The 24,353-nt window shown below is 32.7% G+C and overlaps 1 pseudogene; it reads left to right on the forward strand.

Moving 5' to 3' along the window:
• The first annotated feature begins 8,035 nt into the window (after nt 1-8,035).
• Nucleotides 8,036-13,327, forward strand: LOC120208861 (annotated as a pseudogene).
• Nucleotides 13,328-24,353: the final 11,026 nt, after the last annotated feature.

The following is a 24,353-nucleotide window of genomic DNA, read 5'->3' on the forward strand; positions in this document are numbered from 1 at the left end:
TATTCGATCTGCATCTTCCGAAAGCCAAAGTCCGCACCATCAAACTTTTCAATTTTCATCTTCCCTTCGTTTGCAGCCATCGCTCCCACTCGAATCCGGCTTTGTTTGGATCGTTTATGACAATTCTTGCGAACCACTGTGTATAGGAACACCTCCGTCGACAAATTCGTATCGCCGAAATTTTTTTACTATTCACGAAATTCACTATTTGCGTGAATAGTAATGAATAGTAACCTCGCAAAAAATTAACAAAATTCACAACCAAAAGCTCTGATACCAATTGTTGGGAAATAAATGAGTAACAAGTAATTTTCCTATAACCAGATTATTGAGAATGCGAATAAAAACGGAAAAAATAATAATCGAAAAATTGATAACGGAGTTCAACCAATTGTGTCTACGTCTCCGGACTACTGCAGATCTTTTACTAAGAGAGAAAATTTACAGGTGTTACAAAACACTCACTACTCACAAGAACGCTCTCTAGTATTGGGAGAAAGAAATGATTTTAGGATTTTTGGGATGATTTTGAAGCTAAATGGGCTAGGATATTTATAGTTGAAGCTTAGGGACTAATATTTGAAAATACCCTAAAGAGCAACGACTAAAGTGTAATTTTCCCATTACAAAAAATCAACAAAAATCTGTAACTTTGAAACCATGCGTAGTCGGTGCCAAACCTCTTTGAAAAACCCCTTTGGCGGTGCCAAACTTTGATTTTAAGTTTGTTGTATTGTTTGACTTTCAACAAATGACATCTTGGCCCCAAGTTTCCCCAGTTGTTGAAGTTCCAAAAGAACATTTCTTATTTAGATTTCTCGGATGTAGGAGTTTCAGACGTAATGCCACTTGGTTTTTAAACCATTCCACTCAATTTGAATATGTGAATCTTTCCTCTAATCAACTTACTGGAAGAAACTCATATTTAAGTGTAGGAGACATTGTCGACCTTAGTTCAAATCGATTCTCTGGTCCACTTCCGAGACTGTTGTCAAACCGATTCTCTGATTCATTGCTAAGACTATTGTCCAACCAATTCTATGATCAATTCATAAGTTCGTCACAACCTTTCTGATATTTAAGTTTATCAAGGAATTTATTTTCAGAATCCCTTTCTGAATTTGTTTGCAATTCATCAGTGACATCAATGCAAGTTCTTCACATTGATACAAATCTTTTCTCTTGAGAAATTCCAGATTGCTGGAACCGTTGGCATGAGTTAAAGCTCTTAAATTTGGGAGACAACAATTTGACAGGAAAAATCCCATCTTCTTTGGGATATACGAATCTTGTAATGCTAAACCTTCAGAACAATAGTATGTTTGGAGAATTACCCTCTACATTCTAAAATTGTAGTGGTTTAGTTATTCTTGATCTCAGTGAAAATCATTTGAGTGGAAGAATGCCGACATGGATCGGTAACAAGATCTCAGGACTTTAAGTTCTACGCCTCCGATCAAATAACTTTGATGGTCATCTTCCTCGGAAGATTTGTTCTCTTCAATCTCTTCAGAACTTGGACCTTGCCCATAATAACATTTCTAGCGTTATTCCAAATTGTTTTAGTAATTTAAGTTCAATGGCCACTAAAGAAAAACAACCCTACTATTGGTTTTATGGTGATATTGACAAAGGTTTTATGTTTTATTTTATAGGTGCGTCATTGGTGCTAAAAGGAAGAGAGGATGAATACAACACCACACTGGGACTTGTTACCAGCATGGACCTTTCAGCTAATAGTCTTACAGGAGAGATCCCAAAAGAACTTGGAACTCTCATTGGGTTACTCTCATTAAATTTTTTAGGGAATCTCCTAACGGAAAATATACCAGAAAACATTGTCAACATGGAGTTGATGGAATCTCTTGATTTGTCGATGAATCAGTTGCATGGTGGAATCCCTTCAAGTTTGTCCAATTTGAATTTCTTGAATCACTTCAACGTGTCCTACAACATCTTAACAGGACAAATCCAAACAAAGCACTCAGCTTCAAAGCTTTGATAACTCTTCCTTCTTGGGAAATCATCTCTGCGGTCCTCCTGTGAGTAAAAGCTGTAGCACTGAAGATGTCCGACTGATGCTACAAAGAATGGAAGTAGTAGTGGAAGAAGTAAAGTGAATGGATTTTATATGAGCATGGTTGTTGTGTTTGTAATGGGATTTTGGGGAGTGGCGGCTTCCCTATTTTTAGCAGGTCATGGAGGCATGCTTACTATGGAAAGCTGGAGCATTTTGGTAACAAGCTGTATGTGTTTTGGGCTACTAAGTGTAAGTAGTTCCATGGGAAAACAATAGCAACTTCGGCCATCGTCGCAATTCTTGTTTCTGGGATCTTGAAGCTACTTTATTTTCTGGGCTGCTTAGGAAAATTATTTAAAGTTAATTAGCATAGTGCATGTAATCAAATCAATCCCTATATATATATTCCTTTAGTTTCAAATACAAATTAATATTTAAACTTGTTAATCGATTTGGAAAAGATTTATGAGAAATTAAAGCTTGCATATGTGTCTCTGTCTTACAAAATTATTATGTAAACTTTGTTCATCATGGTTTCAAGTAGTAAAAATCACTCATTTCATTTTTTTGTCATATTTTCCAAAGATAAATTTTCATCTTTTTTCAATGTAAATATGAAATGTGTGCTTATTTAAAAATGAATTATAAATGGATTAGTGACAACAACAAAAAAAATATGTAAATTTTATTGATCAAGACTATGGATGACATGGTGAACATGCTTCATGAAATAAACTTTCCCCTCTATATAATGATACGTAAAAGATGTGTAAGAGCTAGAGCGGGGCCAAGGATGGATCGAGGAAGAACGAACATGAATAGTCATCTTCCTAAATATTTTAAATTATCATAACATTGATCCTAACCGTGAACTTAAGAAATGTTTATCATAACTAGTTCAGTTAAACTAATACATACCGACATAAAATATTGCAGTTTGTACAAACACCCTTGTCCTTATAGCAAGAAAAACATATTACAATTAACACAAGAAACTCATAAGTGATAACTCTGTAAAAAGGTAACATTTTTTGACTTTTTCACTTAAGTTTTTTAATGTCTAAGAGTCCATTTAGGACCATATAGATGAATTTAGGACCATATATATGCATTTATGAGCATATAGTTGCATGTGGTGGAATTCTGTTTGCTGCGACATTTTTTTTGTAAGCGGTACTGCTTTATGGGGAAGGTATTTGTTTGGTGATTTGCAGGAATTAAGAGCAAGGAAAAAGAGAAAATGAAATGTCGTGACATAAGGAGATTGCTGAGCAAAAAATGAAAATGCCGAGTAGATTGGCCTTTCGAGAGCGAACAAAATGAGAAAAGAAGATATTCTTGAAGCCAACTGTCCCCTACTTTCACGTGACCTCTGACCATGAAATCTGCCTCGAAGATCCGCCTAGAGGGATCAGTGATGCTACAGTCGATCCTGTTGACCGCGCCGCCTATTGCAGATCATGTCTGTCCTTGAAGCTTTTGCAGCGGGATTATGTCAGGTACTCTACCAGCAACCCAGGCTGGATCACTGCTATGCTTTGCCCAATCCACACGTGAATTAAGCATGGTTTGGGGTATCCTAGGAATTTCAACACCAATTCCTAAGATTAATCTTCCCCTATAAATAGAGGATGAAGCCACAATGAAGAAGACTTTGGTTCCACGCCGTTTTGAGCTTAAATAGTGAGAGAAAAAGGTCTCTCATTTTCTCCGTCAATCCTAGTTACCGTGGTATTTCTCCGTGAAAAGCCTGAGGGAGTGGCGTTCTAGGCGTCCGAGAAGGGCTAGTTCGCTGGGGGCAGTTCATGGTGGCTGATGGAAGCTCCGGCAGTGCACGTCGAAGGCTTTTCCTCCTTCCCTTTGTTCTTTACTTTCATATTTTATCTTTTGGGTTGTAAGGAATGGATAAACTTGCTTTGTGCTTGTATATTTCGAACCCCACCATGAACTAATCCTATTTGGTGGGAGTTCATTTTGGATATTTAAGTTTTATTTCAATGAATGATTGTTTTTCCATGCTATAATCTGTTTTGTTTATGAAGCTTAATGCTTTAAGGTTGTAGGAGCTACGAGAGTAACCTTTCCTTAGGAGATTCTTAGGGTTCGAGAGAATACCTAGGTAACACGTCCTTAGTGTTTGAGAGGAACCACTTAAACAAGGGGTTCTAGATAGTAACTAGGATTAATCTATATTAGAAATAAGGTTAGGATTTCATTCGACTAAAAGGAGTTGTGCATGAACGATAGGTTAGATGTTAATGCTGCCGCAAAAAGATATTACCGAGACATATCTTGTTATCTGGACCAATAGGATCACTGCAGGGGTTTACGCCAACCGGTTTTGCCAGGGCATCTTCAATCTATCGAGTCCCTTACTAGAGATAGCATAGGGCACCTTAGTAGACTCTGTCGGGCAGACAAGGTATAGAAGAAAGACCACTCTGAGAAGTAGGCTTAGATTTTCCTTAGTGACTCCTATCACTCATTCCCACAGTAGCTTGTCGTGTGAGAAAGACAAAGTCATATCAATTAAATCTAGTATTTACATTTTATTTTGTCTTGACATTTTCATTTGTTTGCACTCAAAACAATTTAATTTGCCACAACATTTCCATCCGCTTTGCCACGACATATCCATTTGCTACCATACCACCACCATTCCATTTCTGCAACATCCACCTCATTTGGCCACAACATTATCATTTGTACATACCATCACTAACTTTACTTAGGTGACAAAGTAAAGCGCTTTGATAGAACTTGTTAAATTTCCTCCAATCCCTGTGGAGACGATACTCGCTTATCACTGTATTACTTGTTCGATTGCGTATACTTACACATATATCCGCACCCATTTATAGTACTCACAAACCAGTGGAAAATAAGTCCCTGCAATTCGTTTACAGTAACAAGTTAGGGACAGAGAGAGTTTGAGAGGGCGACTGGGGCAGTAGTCCACCCAAAATTTTTAAAGTATTATATATTTTAGATTTTTTCTTTATACTTTTTTATAAATAATCTATTTTCGTCTATTAGAATTTTATTAATTCATCATCTCCTAAAATTTTAGAGGCAAAAGATAATCTATTTTTGCATATTAGAATTTTATAAATTCATTATCTCCCAAAAATTTTAAAGTTCGCATCCTAACATAAAATTTTACGTCCGTCCCTAACAATAAAAGTTCCACATAATTATCAATAACCAAAAAGATTATTAAAACTTAATTTACTTATTATTAAGTTAATAATATCAAAATTGCTCGACAACAATGGCAACTTGCAGGGTATCTATAAGAAAGAATCCATTAAATGACTGATCTAAACGTGACAATATTTAATTAATTATTATTTCTGCTGATGGAAAAGAAGCTTACACAGAAAATAGTATCCCGACACCTTTTCCAGATGAAAATTAGATTCATGCACATTTTAAAACAGTTAAAAAGGTACATGGCCCAATTCAATAATTAATTATGTTTCCTAATGATTTAGTTAAAGTTTAGAAGTTCACGGTGCGCATATTATTTCAGATTAGGATATGAACTAGACTGAGGTATAATTATATTTATGTGAGAATGGTCAAAAAAGGCGAGGCTGCATTCCTTTTTTTCCTTCAAAAAGTTGAATTATTCTAGCTAGTTTTCTTATTAATTCTTTAAAGTGAACTACTAAATAAAATATTATTCAGCAAAAAAGAATTCTAAAACTTTATGGTTATCTAAACATGAAAAAAAATTTAATCTAAAACTTTATGATTATATCTATTGAAGCTATATATGTGGTTAAAGGGATGGTTGTTATCTTTAGATGACTCGGGTTCGAGTACATCGTATATCAAGTGCATCTTAACTTTCATTGTCAAATAAAACTCAAGTATCTGCGTTGTCAATGATTAAGAAAACTAATCATTTAAGTTATTTTATATTGATTGGAATTATATAAAAATGTATATACGCATATAACCAAATATAACACCCATTCGTGCAATATAATGGTCAAACTAAAAGATTCTTTATTTTATATCTTCCTTTTTGGTGAAAAAGGGTACAAATATGTTTCCCAATTTCAATCATGAGGTAGAAAAATATATATTATTTAATGACCAGAGGATATATGAGCAATTTCAGCACAAATACTTTGGTCAAAATAATTTTTAAAGCAAATTAAGAAGTGGAAAATCATCAAATTGTGAGCAATATGATGCAGGAAAAGATGGAACCTTAAATGGTTTGAAGTCCTTGAATCAATTCCAGTTAGTGCTCTTTATAGGGTTGTGTTATATATATATAGCAAAATAAATTTATTAACTAAAATATTAGTCAGGAGCCTCGTTATAAACCCCTTAAGCTTAAATAAAAAAAAAAGTATTTCTACCAAGGAACAAAACAGCGCCACAAAGTAATCTCTATCAGACAATATTATGATATTATCCAACAAGAGACCCGACCCGACTATTGAGGGCATAATACTAAAGAAGTACCACCAAACAACAGATTAACCCCAAAATTATGAGAAATAACAGCCCTGGAGACGCTCGACTATAACCACCAGAAGGAGAAAACACAAACTTAAAATTATTTACAAGGCTCCTAAAATCGGTTGTAGCCACTCTACACAAAAAAATACACCATTTATTTGTTTACTTAATAATATTAATGTGAGCTTCAATTTTATTTATATTTTGCTAAATATTCAGCTAAATATTTATTTATTGCTATCACAATATCTGTTATTATACATTTTATGCTCATGTTTAGGAAAACAAATCTCAAGGAATTGAAAAATGCATTTACATAAAATTTTGGTTGTATGAACATAGATTTTGCACTAAAGAAAGAACAATTTGTATCTCTCATGGGAGATAACATCCTTAATTGGTATAACGGATTTTGAGAGGTAAAATTTGTTCAAATTGCACGAGTCTTGTGGTCATGAAGTAACAACATTTTTTGAGCCTTTAGGGGCACATAATCTGAAAAGATTATTTAGGCCAATGGTTTCCTTGACGAAATTGAGAAATGTTTTCCTAAAAACAATAAGGTTTACATGACATCATTTTTTGACATCTTTGATGTCTATAAAGTATAATGGTCAAGGAAATATGAGGGAGTACATTATGGATATGTTTCATATTGCTTCAAAACTTATGACACTTAAGATCAAGTTTTTCTAAAGAATTACTTGTTCTTGTGATTTCAGTAGCGCTTCCTACATAATTTAATCAACTGAAAGGGATAAATGAACTCTAAATGAGCTCATTTTTCATTTTGTGCAAGAGGAAGAAAGGTTGAAGCATAATAAGTTCGAAAGTACTCATTTGAAAAGTGCATATAAAGATAAGGGCAAAAATAAAATCAGAATTTAGTTGCTAAGGGTCCAACTCAAAAGAGACAACCATATGTTATAAAGGGTTGTTCTCTTTTTAGATAAGTTAGGACATATGAGGAAAAATAAATTCTAAAACAATAAGCAACTACTTTGGTTATTCTGAGTGATCCAGGGGTTATAAGTTATGATCTCATAATTAGGAATATTTTTATAATGGGATCTATAATATTACTTTTAAGGATATTGAGTTTGGAAGGAGAAATAAGGTTTAAGGAATTGCTTTTGAGGGGGAATTGAATTATAACTCAATTCCTATTATCACTTTTGATGATATTCATGTGTTCATACATGTCTTTAATCAAGAAGTGAATCTAGAACCTCAATATGATAATATTGAACAACTCTTCATTCAAGATTAGAAATTGTTACAAAAGAACAAACTCAACAACCTTAAAGAACAAATGTCATTTTGAAGATCCACGAGATGAGAGAAATATTATTTTAGATTATTATGTTTCTAAAGAAATAAGGATGACAATGTAATGATGGAAGATGATCTAATCAACTTTCGTCATGTCATAAATGTTTTTACTCTCAAAAGTGATTAATGTCATGTAAGAAGAGTATAAGGTTTATACAAGATAATAAAGTTTGAGAACTTGTCTCATTACATGAAGGCGCAAAAATGATTGGTTGCAAATGGATATTTAAAACCAAGATGGATGAAAAATGTGATGTTAACAGGTATAAGGCATATCTTGTATCTAAAGGATATAATCAGAAAAAATGTATTAATTTTGCAGAGACTTTCTTTTTAGTTTCATTTAAAGACTCTTCCACGATAATCATGATACTTGTTGCTCATATTTGGTCTTGAGTTACATAAGTTGGATTTCAAAATTACTTTTATCAATGGTAACATTGATGAGATGGTTTATACAGTGCAATTAGAAAATTTTATCTAACGATACAAAATTAATGATATGCAAATTAAAGAAATCCATTTATGAGTGTAAGTATAACTCCTATTAATTGTATAAAAAAATTCATCAAGTAATTATCTTGTTTGGTTTTGAGATAACTTTGGTTGACTATTGTATATACTACAAGTTCAGTGGGAGTAAACTAAGTGATACCCCTTATTGCTAAAGGAAACAAAGTTTAGTATTAATAGGTGCCCTAAGAATGGTTTGAAACTTATGTAATGCAAAACGGTTCCTTATACTTCATAAATAAATGAAGAATTTAATGTATACTCAGGTTTGTACGCATTTAGTCGTAGTGTATGATTTTGGGATATTAAGAAGATATTTAAGTAATTTGGGTATGGATCGTTGGATAGCAGCCAAATTGATACATATGATACATTTAAGAACAAAAATATTACATGCTCACATATCGAAGGTCTAGTAAGTAAGAGATCATCAGGTTTATGGACTTCGACTTGTGATATATGGATGCAAAATTTTGTCACATGAACTGCTAATTATTGATTGATAAGAAAGACCACTTGAGTTATTTTGTGACAACAAAGTTGCAATCCTTTATTTCATATACAACAGAAAGACCTTAAAGTCTACTCATATAGACATTATGTTTTTTATTATTAAAGAAAATACAAAGTTGGCCATGTGTTTATAAAGCATATTGGTACAAAACTCATTATTGTGCGCTTATTAAGGAACTGTCACCCTAGGTCTTTCATGAGCACACTACTCATGTGGGTGTAGTATCATTTAAGAATATTCAATTTTAGAGAGAGTTTGCAATTTAAATACACATTGGTTATAAACACAATTTCAATTACTTCAGTTTGAGGATATTTATTCTACGGTTATTTTCTGCATAAATAAAGTTTGTTTTGGTTTATCCATACTCTGATTTTGGTTAAATTTCATCTCACTAAAGAAGACCAGTTGGAAATATACATGTACGGTTCAAATTGCATGTAATTTCCATGCTACGCTCCATGATTGATCTATGTCATTTGATTGTGTTTGTATACGTGACCATTGATGCGTCTAGTCATGAATGATATGACAAATGCTGCTTTGATCCTATATAGATATAGTTGATGGATGAGATTGTTATAGAATACCTATTGCATGATAATAAATTTTGAGCTCATAAGATTATACATTTATGGTCACATATTTTTAATGTATATTGTCATCATAAAATATGACATAAATTAAGTGACCAATTATGTTATAAAGTCATAAGGTATTAGAAGTGCCATGGAAATAAAAGTGTAGATACTATTAAAGTTGTATTTATAATTCGATAAGGGGCAAAGTTATAATTACAGAAAATAATTGATTTTTAAATCAGCTATATAAAGGGGTTATGGTCCCCAAGAAATAGTTATTCTCGAATTTTCTCTTATCACCGTCAGAGAGTTTATACTTAAAAGAATTTTATCTTCTTGGAAGATCACAACCAAAGATTCAAGGATTTCAACCTATCGTTTAATTCAGATACGCTTCCGCATCTAGTAATTTTATTCATGATGATTTGACATGATTAGATCCTGATTGTTTACATATTTATTATGATTTGATTCTAACACGAGGTTTCTTGATGAGATCTATTAATTGACCTAGTGATCAAGGATATTCATATTGCACACCTTATGTGAGTTCGAATCAAGATATTTACCTTAAAAATGTAGATATCTCTCCACTTAATGCTATATATATATTTGATTTAGAAATTTGAATTCTTTTAACTTTTTTTAAAAAATTTCAGTTTTTCTAAATTTTACCATATATAATTTTCTTGTAGTGGAACGTGACTTTTTCTAATAATATTACATCATTCTTATTGATGAAATTAATCAATGAGTTAAAGTTATAACATTAAATATTTATTTTTAACAAAAAAAAGTTATAAATATAATATAATCTAAGGCATAGTGTAGGTCTTAAATTTTATCCTTATAGTGGGTTGCTTGAAGCACATGCTCTTTGTTCCGGTGTAATATTGGCAGTATCATTTGCTCCTGCTGCTGTTATTATTGAGACCGACTCCCTCAATGTTGTTACTCAACTTCAATGTCATGCAAATGATTGTTCTGTTATGCCTTTTATTTTGGTTGAAGCTCCTAGACTCATGGCTGCTCACCCTCAAATCTCAGTTCGTCATGTTCGCCGTTCAGCAAACACTGCAGCCGATGCTCTCGCTACATGGTACTTATCAATGTCCACTTCTGTTTCTTTTATTTCTGATTATCCGAGTTGTGTAAGGGACATTGTTGTTTCTGAAGCTGCTATTATATAATAAATATGGATGTTATCTTTTTAAAAAATTGATACTAATCTTAAATTTTATCCTTCAATAACCTCTTCCTTATAAGAAAACAACTTATAATCCGTATGTAATTTTTTTTTATTAATCTGATATAACAACAACAACAACAAAACCCAATTCCCATATGTATGGGGTAAGGGGGAGGTAGGGTAGTAGGCTACCCCCAACGCCAGGTTGAGAGTAGCTTCCGTGGAAGACCTCCGGCAGTCAGAAAATTAAAAATTTAGATAAAATGCAATGCATGTATAAATAAATACATAAATACATAGCTAATCAGTATTCATATGCAGTCATTAAAATCATATGTGCGTCTGTAACTGGAATTTATCCCTGCATAATAATCCCTGCGAAAGAATCTCTGCATATAGACAGAAACATAAGATCCGGCTAATTTAAAAGAGGAAACATGAAGAGAATGATACACAGAAGTCAACGTTAGCAAGCCCAGTTCTAATCCTTCATAAATACCAATAACAGAAACGTATTAAAAGTATAAGTCATGGAAAATACTACAAAGACATTAAAAGAAGACAGAGATGATACACCCTATAGATGTGACCCACACTACTCGACTACCCTAGTCTTTAGCCTCCATATTTTCCTATCAGAGGTCATGTCTTCGTAAGGGCTAAATCCCTCAAATCAGATCTCAAGCAGTCTTCCCACTTTCGCCTTGGTCGTCCTTTCCTTCTGGCACCGTCGACTGTAATCGACTCTACCCTCCTTACCGCATCCGACGGTAGTCGCCTAAGGACATGCCCAAACCACCGTAGTCTTCCCTCCCTCAATTTTTCGGAAACAGACACCACCCCAAGGACATCCTAATAGCAGAGTTTGTCGTCATATCCCTCAGAGTCCTACCACATGTCCATCGAAGCATTCTCATTTCTGCGGCCTCAATCCTCCTCACGTGATCTTTCTTGGTTGCCCAACATTCTGATCCATATAACAGCGCTGGTCTTATTGCCATTCTATAAAATTTTCCCTTAAGTTTTAGAGGGACCTTCTTGTCACACAGAACTCCAGTAGCGGCCCTCCACTTTAGCCATCACGCCTTTATACGGTGTGTAACGTCATCATCTACACCCCCATCTTTATGTATCATAGACCCTAGGTACTTGAAACAATCCTTTGAGGGGAGAACGTGTCCTTCTATGCATACTTCTACATCTTCATCATTTTGGTTCCCATTGAAGTTTGAACATACATACTCTGTCTTTTCAATATTGATCCTTAAACCTTTTTCTTCCAAAGCAGTCTTCCAGGTAGCCAGTCTACTATTCAACTCAGATTTTGTTTCAGCAACTAAGACAATGTCGTCAGCGAAAAGCATACACCATGGTACACCGTCTGGTGTCGCACAATAGATGTCGTCCATAATCAAGGCGAAGATGTAAGGGCTAAGAGCCGACCCCTGGTGGAGTCCGATTTCCACCGGGAATGCCTCGGTGTCGCCAACTGTAGTCCTGACGTAAGTAGTAGATCTACAGTACATATCACGAATCTGATATAAGTATAAGATAATATTTATTTAAAGATAATTTTTAACTATTTGACATTAAACAATCACATCCTTAACATTCATGGTGCTCGAATCCGAAATTTTAAAGAATAATTACAATTCCTTTACAACCGATATCGCTTGATTCGTTCATAATACGTATGTCAATTAATTGAAATATAGTGTGGGAATTGAAACGATGAAGGTAGTGACGTAAGAACAAAATTGTAGGATGACCAGGCCGCCATGCCCCACGTATAGTTCCTTTGACTCACGTGCATTAACTTCCACTAACGACCAAATAATGATGTTTGACGTTTTTAGATTCTTCGTGTATTTTTACCCTCTTTTTTTTTTAATTTTTCTTTTCAAAAAAAAAAATTGAATCTCCCTCCCTTCTTCACTATAAATATCCTAAACCTTCAAATTTCATTCCAGTTCCTACGATCAAAGCGAGCTTGTTCAAAGATCAAAAGCATTCTACTTTGATTTTCAGATACATGGATTCTTCATATTTCAATACCCAAATCTCCATTTCTCCTCTGAATCATCTTCTTCCTACATTTCCCGAGAAAATTCTTCATTCAGCTATCACCATAACCCTGCTCTTCCCTTCATGAAAACGATTCCCAGGAAATGCTTCTTCTTGGAGTTCTGAATCAAGCACCGGAAAACTCCTTCGACACCACATCCGCCAATAGTTTCAGAGATGATCACGAAGTGTACTCCATGGCCGTCGTCGAAGAAGAGGAGACGACAAAGGAAGTTTCGTATCGCGGTGTTCGAAAGCGGCCATGGGGGAAATACGCAGCCGAGATCAGAGATTCCACCAGGAATGGTGTTAGAGTTTGGCTCGGAACTTTCGATACCGCGGAGTCGGCAGCGTTAGCCTACGATCAAGCTGCATTGGCAATGCGAGGTCCGATGGCGATACTCAATTTCCCCATGGATAAAGTTTATGAATCGCTTCAGGAAATGGATTACGGGTTTGAAGAAGGTTGCTCGCCTGTGTTGACGATGAAGAAAAGGTACTCCATGAAAACGAGACGAGCAGAAAAAAAGAAGACGATGAAGGAAGATGAGAAAGTACTGGTGTTGGAGGATTTAGGAGCTGATTATTTGGAGGAACTTTTAAGTTTATCTGAGACTGCAACTCCTTATTGGTGAATAATCGAAAAGATGAAGGATCAATTTTTATTGGATGACATTGTCCATTTAAATTTGTATATCTTAGAGATAATATTTAGGGTTAGTTTATAATGCTTCTCACATTGCACTTTAATAAGGGATTAACCGAAGGATATGTAGGGTAATCGTTGTCTTAAAAATTTAAATTTTTATATAATTTAAATATTTTTTATTTGTTATTCATAATTTATTTTTATCTTTTAAATATTTTATAAATTCACTTATAAAATTCAACGTCCATACCTTAATCTAATACCTTTCCCCTTGATTTTATCTGTTTCATTAACATATAATTTGAACTTAGCATAAGTTAATATTTGATACCACATTAATCTGTAAAAATTATAATGTTACTAGGAAATTTGTATACTTGTTTAAAATTTATTTATTATTTAATTTTTTTCTTAATATTTAATAATGCATTATTTTTATTAAAACTTAAAAAAGTGTTCTTTTGGCTGATTAGGATATTTTACTAACAAGGTAACCTAAATAAATTGAGGGCTAATTTTATTAAATTTTAAAGTTAATATATGTTTAATTAATATCTATCATATTTACTAATATTATTACTAGAATTTTGATCTATTTGTTCGATATTGATCAAGAAAGGACAAGATAGGGGCATTGGCATTTATATGATTTCCCCACTTTTGTTTTGTCTTTCAATGGACGGTGGGGGTGCTGACAATGCTGAGTGAATGAATGGATGAATATATACATAAATATTAGTTATTTGAATTACAGATGTTATTTAAAAAAAACACCATATACATTATTTTTATATGTTTATAAAAATATATGATATTTTAAATTTCATTTATGTAATTAAAAAATAGGGTAAAGAACACAAATGATTCCTCGACTATAGGTATTGTTTTATTGAGTCATGTGACTATTAAAAGTTACAAAATGGTTACCCGATTATTCATACGTTTCAAACTCGTCCTTTTTCGTTAAAAAAGTAATTATCGTCTGAGCTTGATGTTAATTTGTTGACTGAGATATGATAAAATCTTATCCTAGAATCATTTGAGTTGTATCTTGTGGATTGACTCTCCGTTTACATTATGTCGCTCTGCCACGAATTGAAACATTATGACGTCGAACTAGTACTTGAAAACAACAACGGTGCCAGTAGACATCACTGAAATATGATTTTTATCATATACTAGCCATCAAGTTAACGTTCAACTCATATGCCCGCCAATTATTTTAACGAAAAATGATGAGTTTGGAACATATGAATTGTTGAGTGATCATTTTCTAACTTTTAATAGTTGAGGGACTCAACAAAGCAACACCCTATAGTCAAGAGACATTTTTTTAACTTTTAATAGATAAGGTACTAAACAAAGCAACACCCTATAGTCGAAGGATTATTGGTATACTTTATCCTCAAAAATATTACTCTAAATACATAAAATAACTATTGTCGTTTTCATTTTGGTTGATTTTGCTTAGTATTATTTTCTTAGTTCTTTGTGCAATAACATCATCATTTATTTTCAATTTATATTTTATGCAATGGCAGTTTACAAATTTTATGTATTGTATGTGAATTAGATGATAACAAAGTATCATAATTTTTTTAAATTTAATTTACTCTTAATGGTGTATCATAGTTTTTTATTAACTGATTAACCTCAACACTAAAAAGATTCAAAATAGATTAGAGTCGAAATCGAAATAATAAAAAATCCGCTATACTCCACCCGTTACACCCTTATTTTGAATAGATTCGAGTCGAAATCGAAATAATAAAAAAAACCCGATATACTCCGCCTGGTGCACCCCTAGTTTGAATTCCTAAATTTGGTCTCTTTGAGCAAGAATAATCTTTGCTAATAATTTGATTCAATACCGAAACATGTATTGGATTTTTCTAGATGAATCAAGAATGAAAAGACACTTTAACTAACAAAATTTAATGCAACAAAAAACAACTTCATTGTAATAAAAGAAAATTAGGAGTTAGTGTTGAACGGTGAATGTAGAAAAAATTATACCATCGAGTCTTTTAGACAAAAAATTGGAAAGCACTGGAAGCAATCTAAGACTAGAACATTAATAATCTACTGAACTAGTTTGTAATAAAGAATGCTTAGTTTTACTCGGTCATTCAATAATGTGGACTCAAATGATTTTCAAGTTTCTTAAGCCTTTGTATAATATGTGGTTCATAGATTCACTCGTAATCTGTGGCTGTCTTTTGAATTGAAATTCATGGATGAGCTTCATTGTTTTCCCCCTTCTTTTCATTGTCATATTCTTTTAAGGATAAACTATTTATTCGGTCACCTATCTATTACTTAGTTTATGTTTTGGTCATCCGCCTTTAAAAAATTAACGATGATGATGATGACATGTCACCATACGATATTGTTATGTCAGGTTGAAAAATTATTTAAAAAAATGCCATGTCAGCATCACCGTTGATTCTTTTAACAGTAGGTGACCAAAATAAAATCAAAACATAACATTAGATACAATTTAAAAATAATAATTATGTGACTAAAACAGAAACTAAGGGGCTGTTTATTTGGCTCTGAATGGAACCATTCAGCGCTGAATGCTGAATCGTTCAGCATTCAGCGCGTTTGTTTTGCACCTCTGAATGATTCAGTGCTGACTGATTCAGCAAAACAGTGTTGAATGATTCAGCACAGAAGTACATTCTGAATAATTCAGAGACATTATCAAACAGCATGTCACATTCAGATTTAATTCATACAGAGCCTCTGAATAATTTAACATTTGAATCATTATGAAGTAAACAAACAACCCTAAGTAATAGCTAGGTGACCAAATAGAAAATTTACCCTTTTTAGTTCAATTTTGGTGTACGGTCCAGCCTATTAAAAACAACCTATGCTTAATAGATTCAAAAGGTTCTTTGTTTCCACTTTTTTTCCTACTCATATTCTTTCAAGGATAAACTACCTATTTGGTTACTTAATTATTATTTAGTTTCTGTTTTGGTTACTCAATTAAAAAATTAACGATGATGATGACATGTCACCATATGGTACTGCTACATCAGCATTGAAAAATTATCATGTCAGCATCACTGTTAATTTCTTTAACAGTAGTTGACTAAAATAGAATCAAAACATAATATAATATTAGATATGATTTTTGGAAAAAAAAATAATTAGGTGACTAAAAGTTGGGTGACCAAATAGATAATTTACTCTTTTTTAATTCAATTTTGGTTAATACTGTACGGTCCAACCTATTAAAAACAACCTATGGTTAATAGATTCAAAACGTTCTAGTTGAGTAAGCTCTATCTTCTTCATTTGACTGTATAATTATCGACTATGTTCCCTCCGGTTTAAAGACCAAATCTGATTTCTTTTTCTAACAAATCATTGAAATTTTTGCATGGAATTCTGCTTGGATATAATTGTTTAAACTATTTCTATATATAATAGTAGAAGTTCAAACAAGCAGGGATGGACCGGGGAAGCATCTCCTATAAATTTTAAATTATCTCATATTTTAAATTTTTTCTTTGTATTTTCTGTTAATTATCTAATTTTATATTTATAAAATTTTATAACTTAGCACACCATAAAAATTTTAATATAACTTTTTAAATTCGTACCCCAATATAAATTCCTGTACGTCTATGCAAACAAGTATCGTTATAGTTTGGTTTTTGGTGTTTCAGCTTTCAAAGAAGGGAAACAAAATAAAAATAGGAATTGATGATCAACTAAATTGAATGGAAGAGCGAATTAATTGCAGAATTGGTCAGTTGAAACAGTCTAATTTCGTGGATTATCCCCTTGTAGCAAATGATGCCGACACTTCTTAATTTTGGATTCTTCCATAAATATCAACCGCATACGTATATATTCAAAAAAATAATTCTGATCAATTACTAATTATTTACTAAATTAAAGTATTAGATCCTTAAACAAAAATAAATATACGACTCTTAGTGATGTAAACGTATAATCAAATTATGGATTTTGCGAATGGAGTAAATTGAGTTAGAGGGGTCATTATCGTTTCTGCATTATCCGATCTGGATTAGTCGATCAGTAGATCAGATATTAGTGATTAATTAAAAATATATATATCAAATTTCTTGCGATACTTTAACAACTTATTGTTTTATTTAGATATATAAATATACGAAATTAAGAATTATCCACAAAAAGAATAAGGGTAAACTACTTCAACTATCACCGAACCTCATGCGTTGCATCGTTTATACCACTGAATTTTTAATTTTACCAATTATAATATTGAACTTTGATTTTCGTTCAATTATACCACTGGATTGTTAAATTGTTAACAATCATATCAAAACGACGTTGTTTTGGTGAAGTGTCTACATCGACAACCATTGGCCACGTCGGTAATCGCCAGTCACGTAATTGCATCGTTAACGATTTAACGGTTGAGTGGTATAATTGAAACAAAAACCAAAGTTTAGTGCTATAATTGGTAAAATTAAAAGTTCAATGGTATAAATGATACAACGCCTAAAGTCCAATAGTATCTGTTGTAGTTTACCCAAAATATAAATAAAGTTAAAAGTATCATTCTTATAATATAGTATTTTAATTTGAATTAATTAATCAATCAATTAGATATTAATAATAATATTAAGAAATAGAAAAATTATGAACGAAAACCCTAGTAGGAAAATAGAAATTATGCATCTCTTTCTTTGAAGACCAAGAAAGCAAGATCGAAAATTTCTTCTCCTAATAAAAATATACATTTTTACTATTGTTTTGCCTCCAAATAAAACGGAGTACTTGAGACAAAGTTTGATTAAATCCTCAAAGGAAATTATATTTAAGCTCCCAATAAACTTTTGACCAAATGATATTTGTGAACTTTTCCAACTTCCATGGACTTTCAAATTGGCAGAGTGTTTACTTGACCACCTCAAGGCGACAAACGCCTCCATATCTTGCTATTATTTTATTCGTATTAGAAACATCCCACTTTAATGGCTCCAACATTATTTAATTTATTTTTTGACCGAGTTTAATGGCTCCAACATTATTTATTACAACAAATTTATTAATTTTGAACAAGAAAAATGAAAAGTATAATAGTAAAATATAATACAATAAGAAAATAAAAATAAAATAATGATAACACATCTTGTACTCATAGTGAGAGAATTCAGGCTCAAATTATCCATTGTTTTTATACAAATGGGATTATGATATGCGAAAATAGCTTAATCACCAATACAAGAATATCATATTCTGACTTATTTATCCAAATATTTCCAAAAAAGTTAATTATCGATGTAGCACAAAATTATAATCATTTATTTAAATGATAACATTTTGAGTTATATATGATAAAGACATGTCTAACTAGCCGCGACTTTTAAACAAAAGATTAGATCAACGTATCATTTAATGTTGATTCGAGTATATATTGAAAAATATCAAGTACAAATGAATTGATCAAATATTATTGTCGAGGTTAAGGGATACTCTAATAGAATTGGATATATACTTTTTTTGTTGTGACTTGAATTTCCACAATTTTTGCATCGTTTATGATGTCCATTTTTTTTTCTAATATCCATATCACCACAAATCCTTGTTGATATTGGACGACCTTTTCATATCTACCTACAATGAAGGATCCAGTAGCATTGCAGACCTGATCCCAACCTCGTTCCATTTTCTTTTGCCTCTAATTTGAGAAAACTCAAGTTCATATACATCGAAGATTCACGAAAATATGTATACAACATTAACCTCTTGTTCATATCTACCTACAATGAAGGATCCACTATGACATGAGAGCATGAATATTTAATGTCACACCCTAATTTAGGGGGGAAATTTATTAATTTTAAATATCGAATTAAAGTTGTAACAAGAGAGAAATTGAGGACCAAATCATAAATTTTTAAAAGTTGCAGCTTGGTTTTGGAACTTGTAGGAAACTCAGGACTAAAACCCAAATTATCCCATTTTTAATGGTTAGTGAATAATACCCCGATTTGGGTAGGGCTTTACTGGATGTTGTTGTTTCACGTAGCTTCTTCCACCAAAGCTCTTAATACTGCTTGATATATGGGTAATCTACCCTCTTGATTGTGGATCTAGGAAGGAAGCAAACAACCTGCAAGTAAGTGAATGACTTCAAAGAGAATGGCTTGGTAGGTTGATGTACGTTGAAAATGGTGGGCTGATTTTTATATAAGTGAAGGGTAAGTTTAATGATGATCGGAATTGAATAAGTCTATGAAAGAAATGGAAGGTGATGGTGATGATAGTATCTTTAGAATGACTAAAGAAGAACCTATATTAACAAATATAGACCCGTCCTTTATATGCCTTAACAAGGGATGGTAATTTAGGACTTGGACCTACTAGATATAAGATCTAAAAACCACAAGTACCAATTGAAAATGAAAGGGGTTGACGCCATAAGTATAAGATACTTGATAAGTTGATAAAGTCACAAAAGGACTTAAGAAAAGAGAAATAATCTCACTTTAAATTAATAACCAAAAGGAGTTGTTTTCAAATGACAAATGCTTGTCATATTTATAGGAAATTAAAGGATATAGCCGAATAGATACATGATGTTTTGGCCAGCATTTGTTTGCTTTATAAAATTGTAACATCCTCAATATCGGGTTAGTGACTAAATTGTAAAACTTTAGAATTTAGTGATTAAAGTAAAATAATTGAATAGTTTAAGGACTTGTATGGGAAATATTGTGTAGGATGAAATTACAAAGAAAAAAGAACAGAAGGACAAAATGATCATTTAGTAAAGGAAAATAATTAAATTTGGTTATGGTATTATATTAACCCACGTGAAAGTGAAGGAAAACAAAACAAGTTTCCAGAGTTCTCTTCTTCTTCCTTCATACGTGAGAGCCAAAGCAAATGTGAGTTTTCTTGTTAGTTAATTTCTTACTGAATTCAATGTTGGTTTATGATAATTAGATGATAATTAAGCTTATGGAAAGCATCAATTACCTTAAAATTCAAAGATAAGAGAGTTAGGAAGGATTAAAGAAAAGAGGGGAATAAGTGAAATCTTGGAAGAGGGTTAGTAAATAAAGTTTGAGTCTGGAATTGACTTTTCATCAACCTAATTAAGAAGTATAAAGTGTTAGAATTAAATTTAGAACAAGTAGAAAATTTGGTATGATTCTTGAATTTCATATGGAGGAAGAAAGTTTGAGGATAAAGATGTGTTAAAGGTTTAAGAATGTGTTTGAGTATGTACCTTTGAGTTAAGGGTATTAAAGGAGCTAAGTTATGAAGTGTTTTAGATGAAATGAAGTAATTTTCGGGCTTAAAAAGTGATTTCTAGGCTAGGGGTATCTGTTGAAAACATTTTTGTGTTTTGATATAACAAATTAGTTTAAATGAATTTTAAGATTTTACAAAAGATTTTCTAAGTATATTCTATTCAATTAATCGAATATCAAATTATTACTCTAAGTCTTTTGAGATCAATTTCAAACCTTACTAAATGTGTAAAATTGTGTTTTATACTTAAAAATATTTTTGAAACAATTTTCACAAAGTATTTTGAACCAAAATCAAGCCTATAATCAATTTTTCAGAGTGATGCACCGATGTACCAATCCATGCATCGATGCACCATGAATTAAATTGAAAATCGAATGCATTTCATGCATCGATGCACTTACCATGCACCGATGCACTGAATATTTTATGAAAACATTGAATGCATTGATGTATCGATGCACCAGCCATGCATCGATGCACTCTGGCTATTTTGAAACATCGAATGCACTTGATGCATCGATGCACTAAGGGTCCAACGGTCAAAATATTTGAATTTTACACTGATGCACCATGGGTATGCATCGATGCACTGACGCTCCCAACTGTTTTAATTAATTATTTTCACACTTAAACGACTCTATTGACTCCACTAATCATCCCCAACGTTCAGAAGTGATTCAAGGTGTATTTAAACAAGCTTAGAAGCTATTGATCAAACAACAAGCAACTAAAATCAAGAGAGAATCAAAGAGAAAGCATCAAACCTCAAGTTTGAGCACGTCAAGCCTATTTTTCATTCAAAATTCAATTTTGCTTTCAAGAACACTTATTGTGCTTAATTGTATTCATTATTGAGTGTTTTTTCTTTGTTCTAGAATTGTGCAAACATATTTGCCTTGTGAGGTTTTTCTTGTAAGTTTGCAAATTTGTAATATTCTCTTTGAGAAAAGAGTGTTCTCAAGAATTGTGGTATATTCTTGAGGGATTTGTAAGGTTATCTCTTTGGCCTCAAAAGAAAGAACAAATTAGTGATTTGTTGAAAAATCCTTAGTATGGATAGCTAAGGTAGTGGACGTAGACTTTGGTTGATAAAGTCGAACCACTTTAAATCGATGTGCAATTACTTTCAATTTTCTGCAAAAGCTTCCACAAAATTTTTAATTGCCAATTCACCCCCTCTTGGCCGATTCCATCGATCGATTAACTCAACAATTGGTATCAGAGCCTCAATCATTTGAAGGTTTAATCGCCTCTTGAGTCGATTCGGGAAGAGTTACATCGATTATCAAGTCATCAATGGCCTCCGCTTCAAACTTCGACTCCAGTCTCGATTCGATGCCCGTCAAGAAGCCTCCTTTCTTCAATGGGGCTAACTATGCCTATTGGAAAAATAGGATGATGTACTTCATTTAAGCAAGTGACATGGGAGCATGGAATGTCGTAGAAGAAGGATACATCAAGCCTCTCACTCATCCAAGATTGTGGAGTGAATGAGAGACAAGAATGTTCCAGCTCAACTCCAAAGCCATCCATATCATATTTTATGCTATTGGACCAGATGAATAGGAAGAGTTTCTTTTGTACAACCGCCAAAGAAATATGGGACAAACTTCAAGTCACTCATGAAGGTACCAATGAGGTAAAGAAATCTAAAATTAGTATTTTAACGCATAGCTATGAAAATTTCAGAATGAAACCAAATGAAGATATCAAAGCTATGACGGATAGATTTTCAACGATTGTCAATGGCCTTAAATCATTTGGAGAGATCATTTCAAATGAAAATCTTGTAAGGAAGTTAGTCTACTCCCTTTCAAAATCATGGCAATCAAAGAAGACGATAATCATCGAGTCTAAGGACCTAACGTCCTTAACTCTTGAAGAACTAATCGGTTCCCTTCTCACTCATGAAATGATGCTTGAAGATGAAGTGGATCTCGATAAGATTGACGAGACACCAAAGGAGAAGGAAAAGAAGAAAACATTGGAGTTGCTCTCAAATCCACAAAAGATGAGAGTGATTCAAATGACGATGATGATGACGAGGAAATGGCATTATTTGCCAAACGATTCAGAAAATTGATGATGCCCAACCGAGGAAGAAAATTCAAATGTCATGAAGGCTTCAAAACTGAATCGAAGGAGAAAGACCCGATCATTTGCTATGAATGCAAAAAAACTGGGCATGTCAAATATGATTGCCCATAATTGAAGAAAAATGGTCAATTCAAAAAGAAGCACAAGGCTCATGTAGCTACATGGAACGATGAAGGAGGTTCCGATGAAGAGGAACAAGAAGTTGCAAACTTGTGCTTAATGGCTATCGGGGAAGATTCTAAGGTAACCTCTAACTCATTCGATGTGGATGAATTATCTTATGATGAGTTATTAAAGGATTATAATGGGTTAGCTTCGGATTATAAAATTCTATTTTCAAAATACAAAAATGATATTTCAAAATTGAGAAACGAAAATAGTCTTATATCCAAGACCAACAATGAGCTTGAAAGTAAGATCAAAGAATTGCAAATCAAAATTAATAATTTTGAAAAGAAAAATACTGATTTGCATAACTTACTTTCAAAAGTTCATGATGATCATCAAAAGAAGATTGATGATCTTAAAACTTCTTTTAATAAGGTTGGAACAAAAAGTTTTGAAAAAGGTGAGAATTCAAAATCCAACTTTGTTAAGAAAAGTTTTAGAAGCTACAATCATAGAAGTCCTCAACGAACCTTGAATGGTAAAATTATTAGGAGTATATGGGTTCCTAAAGAATTCATTACTACTAAAAATAAGAATGTCCTTAATAAATGGATACCAAAGGGGACAAGGATTTTAGAAACTAATGAATATGGACCCAAAAGAATTTGGGTACCAAAAATTAGAAATTAATCTATGTTTGTAGGAAAAGGAGCATTGCTACAAGGCACGGGAAACAAATCCAAATTTATGGTACCTTGATAGTGGATGCTCGAGACACATGACCAGAGACAAAAGTCGGTTCATAGAGCTTAACGCCAAAAATGGAGGAGAAGTGACTTTTGGTGATAATTCAAAAGATCACATTGAAGGTATTGGTACTATAAGTAATTTCTCTTCCATACAAATTAAAAATGTGTTATATGTGAATGGATTAAAGCATAATCTCTTAAGTATTAATCAATTATGTGATAAGGGATTCAATGTCATATTTGAAACTAATGGTTGTAAAGTCATTGATATTGCATCTAATAGGATTATGCTTGTTGGTCATAGAATAGGAAACCTATACATGGTGCATTTAGAATATATAGAAATGACTAATTTATGCCTAGTTGCTAAGGATGAGCATGATAGTTGGTTATGGCATAGGAAACTAGGACAAGCTAGTATGAGTGTTTTGCAACGGCTAATTCAAGGAGACTTAGTAAGAGGGTTGCTTAAGCTTAAATTTGATAATGATAAAATATGTGATGCTTGTGCTAAATGAAAACAAAAGCGAATTTCTTTTAAATCCATTAATGACGTATCAACTAGTAGACTATTACAATTGATCTATATAGATCTTTTTAGGCCAACTAGGTCTACTAGCTTGGGTGGAAAACAATATGCAGTTGTCTTGGTAGATGACTATTCTAGATATACTTGGGTTCTATTCTTAAATACTAAAGATGAAGCATTAGAAAATTTCATCACATTTTCAAAAGTAATCCAAAACGAAAAAGGTTACTCTATCACTAGTGTTAAAAGTGATC

This window comes from Hibiscus syriacus, unplaced genomic scaffold (assembly GCF_006381635.1).
Source record: "Hibiscus syriacus cultivar Baekdansim isolate YM2019G1 unplaced genomic scaffold, ASM638163v2 tig00017792_pilon, whole genome shotgun sequence".
NCBI classification, from domain to species: domain Eukaryota; kingdom Viridiplantae; phylum Streptophyta; class Magnoliopsida; order Malvales; family Malvaceae; genus Hibiscus; species Hibiscus syriacus.